This window comes from Microcaecilia unicolor, chromosome 6, assembly GCF_901765095.1.
Source record: "Microcaecilia unicolor chromosome 6, aMicUni1.1, whole genome shotgun sequence".
NCBI classification, from domain to species: Eukaryota; Metazoa; Chordata; class Amphibia; order Gymnophiona; family Siphonopidae; genus Microcaecilia; species Microcaecilia unicolor.
Window position 1 is genome coordinate 189219364 of NC_044036.1, and position 7818 is coordinate 189227181.

Sequence of the window (7818 nt, forward strand, 5' to 3'; positions counted from 1 at the left end):
TTTTCTTTGTATACTTCCCATTGTCTCACGGGTTGCATCAAAATCAGTGGCAAACTGCATTTAGTCTGCGGGCTGCAGATTGCCCACTTCTGCTCTGAGATGTAAGTTTAAGCCTGATTATTGCTGTTTGAAATCTTACTGCATTTGCTGAAAGCACATGCTAATCCCAGACATATTCACCTTAAAAGGAACTTTATTTCATTCTAGGCAATACTCTATGGACACAACTTTTGAGCTTCACATGCTCCCTTCCTCCATTGAACTCTCCACATCCTCAGTTCTTTGATTCCCCCCCACCCCCACCCCAGGTACTCCTTTAAAAGCAGTACCGATGGACCACAGAAGGCCCCTTTTCATTGTAAAGGTGCGTGGTCAATCCAGAGGTTCTGGAAGGAATCAAGGGAAGCAGTGACTGAACCCCCCAGCCATGCAGAGAACTTCCTGTGTTGTGAAGCCAAGACATTGACAGTGAACATGCTGTTTGCTTGCTTACTCAACTCCTTCTTGATCCTCTCTGAGAAGCCGTGGAACAGGGAGGAACACCTGCACACCACCACATTAGCAAGAAGGTTAGCCTGCTGCTCAGTTCACACTTCTGAACACTAGTCATAGCCTGGACATGGAGGCCACCATCAGTGAGGCCCAGGACAGTGGGGTTGAAGATAGCTTCAGGGCATCGGAACCTCTCACTACCAATGGAGATCACATGGCCATCAGGGAGAGTAAAGTCCATCAGATAATTTTTTTCATTGCCTCGGATCTCTGTGTCATAGTCACTGGTCACATAGCAACATTTTTCCTTAATATCACACACTAGATCCATTTCATCTTCATAAAATGGGTTTCCACATTCTGCCATCAGTTTGGACAGGTAGCTTGTCAGCACATCACCTGCCAGATCCAGACGGTAAGTTGCATGTGGTAAAAGGTAGCCATCGTCAATTGGGGTTGTATAGGATGTGCCATGACCAGATTCCACCACCAATCCAGAGACACGTCCACAGGAGTACAAGGACAGCAGGGATTGGTGTGAAATATACATAGCAGGCACACCAAAGTTCTCAAAAAGAAGCTCAGCAGTCTTCTCACGATTGGTTTAGCGGGGACATAGGCACATCTGTAACCAAGGACAGCCAACTCCTCAGGACAGATATTAGCTCTAGGTAAAAGATATGATGCCATAACATTCCAGGGCTTCCCAGTCTGTTACAATGCCATAGGTCATCACCTTCCTCTTTTCCACACTGTTACTATGTTGGGAATGTTATCGCCAATATAATATAGAACATCTGTAACTGTCACCATGGGGACCCCAACAGTGGTCTTCAGTACAGATCTTGGTTTTTCATCCCCAGAGAAGCCTGACTTGGTATAGCCAGTGCCTGTGTCTATCACAATTGCGGCCAGATCCCTGTAGTTTGTAGGAGAGTTGGAGGAAGATGAGCTCCACATGATTCTGGAGCATTCAGCATCTTGAATTTTCCCACCAGCAGAAGGACTGTTGTAAAGTTGCCTTGGATCCAGTTTTTTTTTTTCATGTGGGTTTACAGCTACAAATCTTAGTTATTGATCACATCTGTGCCAAGATGTCCATGACAGTTGCCCCTGTCATCCCAGCAATGGGATAAGAAAGAGGATGTTCTCAGTAGTCCCTGCTAGACTAACTAAATATTAATTCTGCAGTCACTATGTGATCCACTATATGATGCCCTTTAAAAGTGACGTCACAGTGTCAGTAAGGAAGTCTCAGAACCTCATGTAGCACAAACACTCTAAATTCTAAAACTAAAGAAAAGCATAGCATGGGTCGCTGGTTTCCTGGTGTCCTGAAATTTTGCAATCATGGCAAGTGTGACAGAATTTACCTGCAGTCAAAAAGTTACAAGAAACTTGTGTCTTGCATGGATACCTTTCATCTCATGTGTCAGGCTGAGACATTTATTTCCTCATTCTCTTGCTCTCTCATTTGGTTCCCTAATATCCTTCCCAGGTCACTCACTTCTTCCAGTCCACTAATTTCTATCCCTTCTACCACCTGCTCTGCTTCCTTCCCTGTCCCCCCCCCATTGGTCTCCTTTGTTCTTTCCTGCCACACTGGACCTTTCCTCCTGAGATCCATCTTTCATATCCTGGTACAGTCAATGGTACTAAGTCATCTGGATTACTGCAATGCACTGTATGTGGGTTGCAAAGAACAGACAGCCAAGAAACATCAAACAGCCCAAATACTGCCGCCAGACTCATATTTGGAAAACCAAAATATGAAAGTTGCAAAACCCCTAAGAGAGAACTTCACTGGCTCCCACTTAAGGAATGGACCACGTTCAAGATCTGTACGACTGTACACAAAATCATCCACGGTGACGCCCCGACTTACATGCTAAACCTCGTGGACATACCGTCCAGAAAATGCCAAAAGATCATCCCGAAAATTTCTTAATCTACACTTCCCCAGCTGTAAAGGACTAAAATACAAGCATATAACATGTGACCTCCTTCTCTTATATGAGTACACCAGTTGTGGAACGCACTACTAGCTGACTTGAAAACAATCGACGAAATATCCAACTTTCGTAAATCCCTGAAGACGTATTTCTTCAATAAGGCCTACAAAGAGGACCCATAGCTTAACTTTAAACACCTCACCAATCCACCCCAATCTGAAAATCATCTTTCTATATCTATTCTCTGAAAACTTCTTTCCCATCCTTAATCTCTTTGCATCACAATTGTATCTGACACCCTGGAATGACAATGCCATAACAGATCTCTGTAAGCCACATTGAGCCTGCAAATAGGTGGGAAAATGTGGGATACCAATGCAATAAATAAATAAAAGCAAAAAACATGTATTTGAAGGGATGATTTCCAAAACCCGCTAAGACCATTTTGGACTTAAAGGGTTTTGCAAATGAACCCTTCATTTGTATTCTGATCTAAAAGTATTATGTATTGTCTCTAGGAGATTTCAGATGATTATTTTCCTGCTGCAAAAGTTTTGTCCAAGTATGCAAATTAAGGAAGCCTGTATTATCCAGCAGATTTCACCATGGAATGATCCCCTACAGCAGGGATTGCCAAGCACAGTCCTTGGAATACCTTGAGTTAGTCATGTTTCCAGGATATCCACAATGAATACGCATGAGACAGATTTGCATGCACTACCTCCATTATATACAGATCTATCTCTTGCATGTTCATTGTAGATATATTGAAAACCTGACTGGCTGGATATGTTCAGAAGACTGGGTTGAGAACCTCTGCTCCAGAGAAAATGAATGAGTGATGGGAACTAAGCGTCAATATTCATAAGGGATTAACTGGGCAGGAGCATCTCTTGCCCAGATAAAACCCCACCTGAGCTAGCCAGCTGCTGATATTCAGCAGCACATAACTGAATCGTGCCACTATCACCATTAACTGGCCATCCCCAGAGTGGAGGAGTAGCCTAATGGTTAGTGCAGTAGTCTGAGACCCCGGGGAACTGGGTTGAATTCCCACTGCAGCTACTTGTGACTCTGGGTGAGTCACTTGACCTTCCATTACCCCAGGTACAAAATAATAAATATATAAAGTGGTATATCAAATCCTATCCCCATCCCAAACTGGCTAGGTTAGGGGTAGGCCAGGAGCAGAATACCACCTTAGCTGGTTAGCTGGAGATGATGCACTGTTCTGTTGCATGCTGAAAGACTGCTTAGACGAACTCTCTGGCTGTTCGCTCCGCCAGAGGATAGCCGACCACGCGGGCTGAACACGGCCCATTGTGTGCACCTGGGCGAATCCGTGGGAAAGCTAAGGACGGGAACCCGAAAAAGCTCCAGCTAAACACGACTAACCTAATGGTGAAGGGTAACTAAAACTGATAACCAAGCTAACTCCTTTGCTATGTTGCATGTCTGCTTGCATGCGGACTGATTCCTTGAGGCATCTTACTAGCTTAGCATTCTTGTCTAATCTAGGCAGAATACTATCACTGATGTACTGTATCACTGAATTATCTGATGACTTTGTTTGATTGCTTGATATACTTCTATACGCTAACCAAGCAGTTAACTCCTTGCTTTGTTGCATGTCCTGCTGCATGCGGACTGGTTACCTGAGTTATCTCACTAGCTTAGCATTTCTGTTCTAATCTAGGCTGAATATAACCATTGATGTACTGTATCACTGATTACCTGATGAGTATAATGGTTTGATTGCTTGATTTACTTCTATACGCAGTCAACATGAACATCAACAATTGCTCATGATAATCTACTTCCTCCCCCTAATCTACCACGCATGGACCACTCCCAATATAAACAACAATCTACCCACAGCACACAAACCCTACAGACAACCCAATTACAGTTCACCAGACCAAAAGAATAATAACCAACTAAAAGAAAAAACAAATACATTCGGAAATAACCAACAGAAAGGGAAGAAAGGACACAACAGAACCAGATACCAGACAACAGGCAACTAATAAAAATTAATACATCCATGTCCCAAACTGAACCTTTACCGACTAATCCAAATGGGATACGTAAATGTCAGATCAGTAGTAAATAAACAAAGATTATAACAGACTGGATCACTTCAGACAATCTTGACCTACTATTCATCACTGAAACCTGGATTCATGACCTTAAAGACCCCATAATCTTAGGTTTATGCCCACCAGGATACAAATTACCCACTGGACAAGAAACGGAAAAAGAGGAGGAGGAATAGCCATAATATACAAATCCGAGTTCACCATCACCAGCCACAGCCGAATCCATTCTGCCACAACTTGCAATTGCCTCGGTAAGAATTAATCACACCAAACCCTGCAGGAACACCTTAACGCAGTCATGCTCTACAGACCGCCAGGCAACTGGCAAGATTCCCAAACACACTTTATGGACTTTATCTCGAACACTTGTGTCTCTACCTCAAATCTTATCATAATAGGAGATATCAATTACACCTTGAGATCTCAACTCAACAAGGCACCCAAGAATGCGAAGAGTTCCTACAACTATGGGATATTCACAGGACAACACGCAGCCAACTCCATCAAAGGACGACACACTAGACATCGTCACATACAATTCGATCCTGACTCCAGGGCCGGTCCTAGGGTCTCTGGCGCCCCTCTGCAGACTATCAGTTGCGCCCCCCCCCATATCCTGTCTCTCTTCTCCCACCCTGCCCCTGTCCAGCGATTCTCCTTCGCCTCCATCCCCCTCCCATTTATGCCCACCTGCCCGCCCTCTTTCTCCTCCCCAACCATCCCTCTTTTCTTCTTGCCACCACTGTGTGGTTTAAGTCTTTTTTAAATTTACCTCCATCCCAGCGCGCCGCGTCATTTCAAAGCCCTGCCCGTCTCTAGCCTTCCCTCCCTTCGTGAGTTTGTTCCCGCAGAGTCCCGCCCTCGAGGAAATGACATTAGAAGGCGGGACTCTGCGGGAACGAACTCACAAAGGGAGGGAAGGCTAGAGACGGGCAGGCGCTTTGAAATGAAGCGACGCTGGACGGAGGTAAATAAAAGATTTAAACCCCCAAGGGCGCCATGGTATGGCGGCACAGCACCGCAGCGGCGCCCTTGAAGGCAGGCGCCCCCTGCGGTGCTTACCCCGCTTACTGGGTTTGACCAGCCCTGCCTGACTCAAACCTCTATACTAACAGACACAAAATGGAACACCAGCACAGTGGTCCGACCACTATAAAGCAAACATCTCCCTCCAATGGCGCACGACTCACTGAACAAAAAGAATGAAAAACCTATATACCACAGAGGAAAAATAGACCCGGTAATATTCTGGCAACAAATCTACTACAATGGATGGACAATAAGGGCAGATACAAACCAATTTCTCCTAGAATGGGACGAGAGATGCAGATCCATATAGACAATATTGCCTCCAACCCAAACCAGAACCTCACACAGAAAGAATTCAACACCATGGTTCAATGAAGAAACTGAAACAAACTTAAAACACAAGTTAGAGGTTAGAACGTGCATGGAATAAAAAAGAAAGACGACCCCACACTTAACACCTGGAAACACTCCAAGAAAATACAAATATACCATAAGACAAACTAAAAGATTATATTACAAACTGAAATTGGACCAAACTACAAGACACACATAAACTCTTTCCAACTCGTGAATAAACTACTAGATATACACCAGTCCACAACCAACAGCAAAGATTCACCACGAGCAGACAATCTCGTGAGAAAATCGTACAATTGCGACTTAAGATACCTGTCAGTGCCATCGACTATGCTGAATTCCTTGACTGTCTAGACCCAGACCTACGCGTAATACCCAGCAGACCAGAACCTGGACCAGCTTCGAGACAATATCAGAGGATATCATCTCCCAAACGCTCAAAAGATTGCCAAATCTCATTGCAAACTAGACATATGTCCAAACAACCTTATGACATCTGCTCCCCAACAATTTATAACAGACATAACGAAACACTTGAACTATATGTTACAAAATGGACTCTTCCCGAAGGAAGAAGGAACATTCTACTCACCCCATACCCAAAAATGCAAAGAAAAGTGCCAGTGAACTAACCAACTACAGGCCAGTAGCATCCATCCCTTAATAACCAAACTAACGGAAGGAATGGCGACCAACAACTCACAAACTATTTAAATAAATTCTCAATACTCCACGACTCCCAGTCAGGATTTGTCGGTCTAACCACAGTACTGAAACAGTACTAGTTACACTCATGACCTAAATTCAAACAAATGATTGCAACTAGAAAAAACATACTACTCCTACAATTTGACATGTCAAGCGCTTTCGACATGGTTGTTTATGGAATACTACTACATATCCTTGAGTACTTTGGAATTGGAGGTAACATTCTCAATTGGTTCAAGGGATTCCTAACCACACGATCATACCAAGTGACATCTAACTCGCTACTTCAGCACATGATACCCGAATGCGGAGTCCCACAGGGATCCCCCCTCTTGCCGACTCTATTCAACTTAATGATGATACCCTTGCCCAAAACTATTATCAAACCAAACCTCAACCCCATACATATACGCAGATGATGTACCGATCTACATCCCATTTAAACAAGATTTAAAGGAAATTTCCAATGACATCAACCAATACTCCATATCATGCATTCTATGGCGCGGATGCATTTCAGCTGAAACCTTAATGCAGAAAAAACCCAATGCCTAATACTTACCTCTCAACATAACACGAACAAATTCACCACCATTAACACACCAAATCTGAACCTTCCAATTTCGGATACCCTAAAAATTCTTGAGTTACCATCGATTGACACCTAACACTTGAGAGCCACGTGAAAAACACAACCAAGAAGATGTTCCACTCAATGTGGAAATTAAAAAGAGTAAGACCTTTCTTCCCAAGGACTGTTTTCCGTAACCTGGTACAATCAATGGTGCTCAGTCATCTAGACTACTGCAACGCACTCTACGCTGGCTGCAAAGAGCAAATAATCAAGAAACTTCAGACAGCCCAGAACACTGCAGCTAGACTCATATTCGGTAAAACAAAATATGAAAGTGCTAAACCCCTACAAGAAAAGCTACACTGGCTCCCACTTAAAGAATGCATCACGTTCAAAATATGCTCCCTAGTTCACAAAATCATTCACGGAGACGCACCAACCTACATGTCAGACCTGATAGACTTACCACCCAGGAATGCTAAAAGATCATCCCGCACATTCCTTAATCTGCACTTTCCCAACTGCAAAGGTCTAAAATACAAACTAATGCAAGCGTCAAACTTTACCTACTTGAGCACACAGTTATGGAACGCACTGCCGTGCAACT

The 7818-nt window shown here is 43.7% G+C and overlaps 1 pseudogene; it reads right to left on the reverse strand.

Moving 5' to 3' along the window:
- Positions 1 to 493: 493 nt before the first annotated feature.
- LOC115472493 lies at positions 494 to 1225 on the reverse strand (annotated as a pseudogene).
- Positions 1226 to 7818: the final 6593 nt, after the last annotated feature.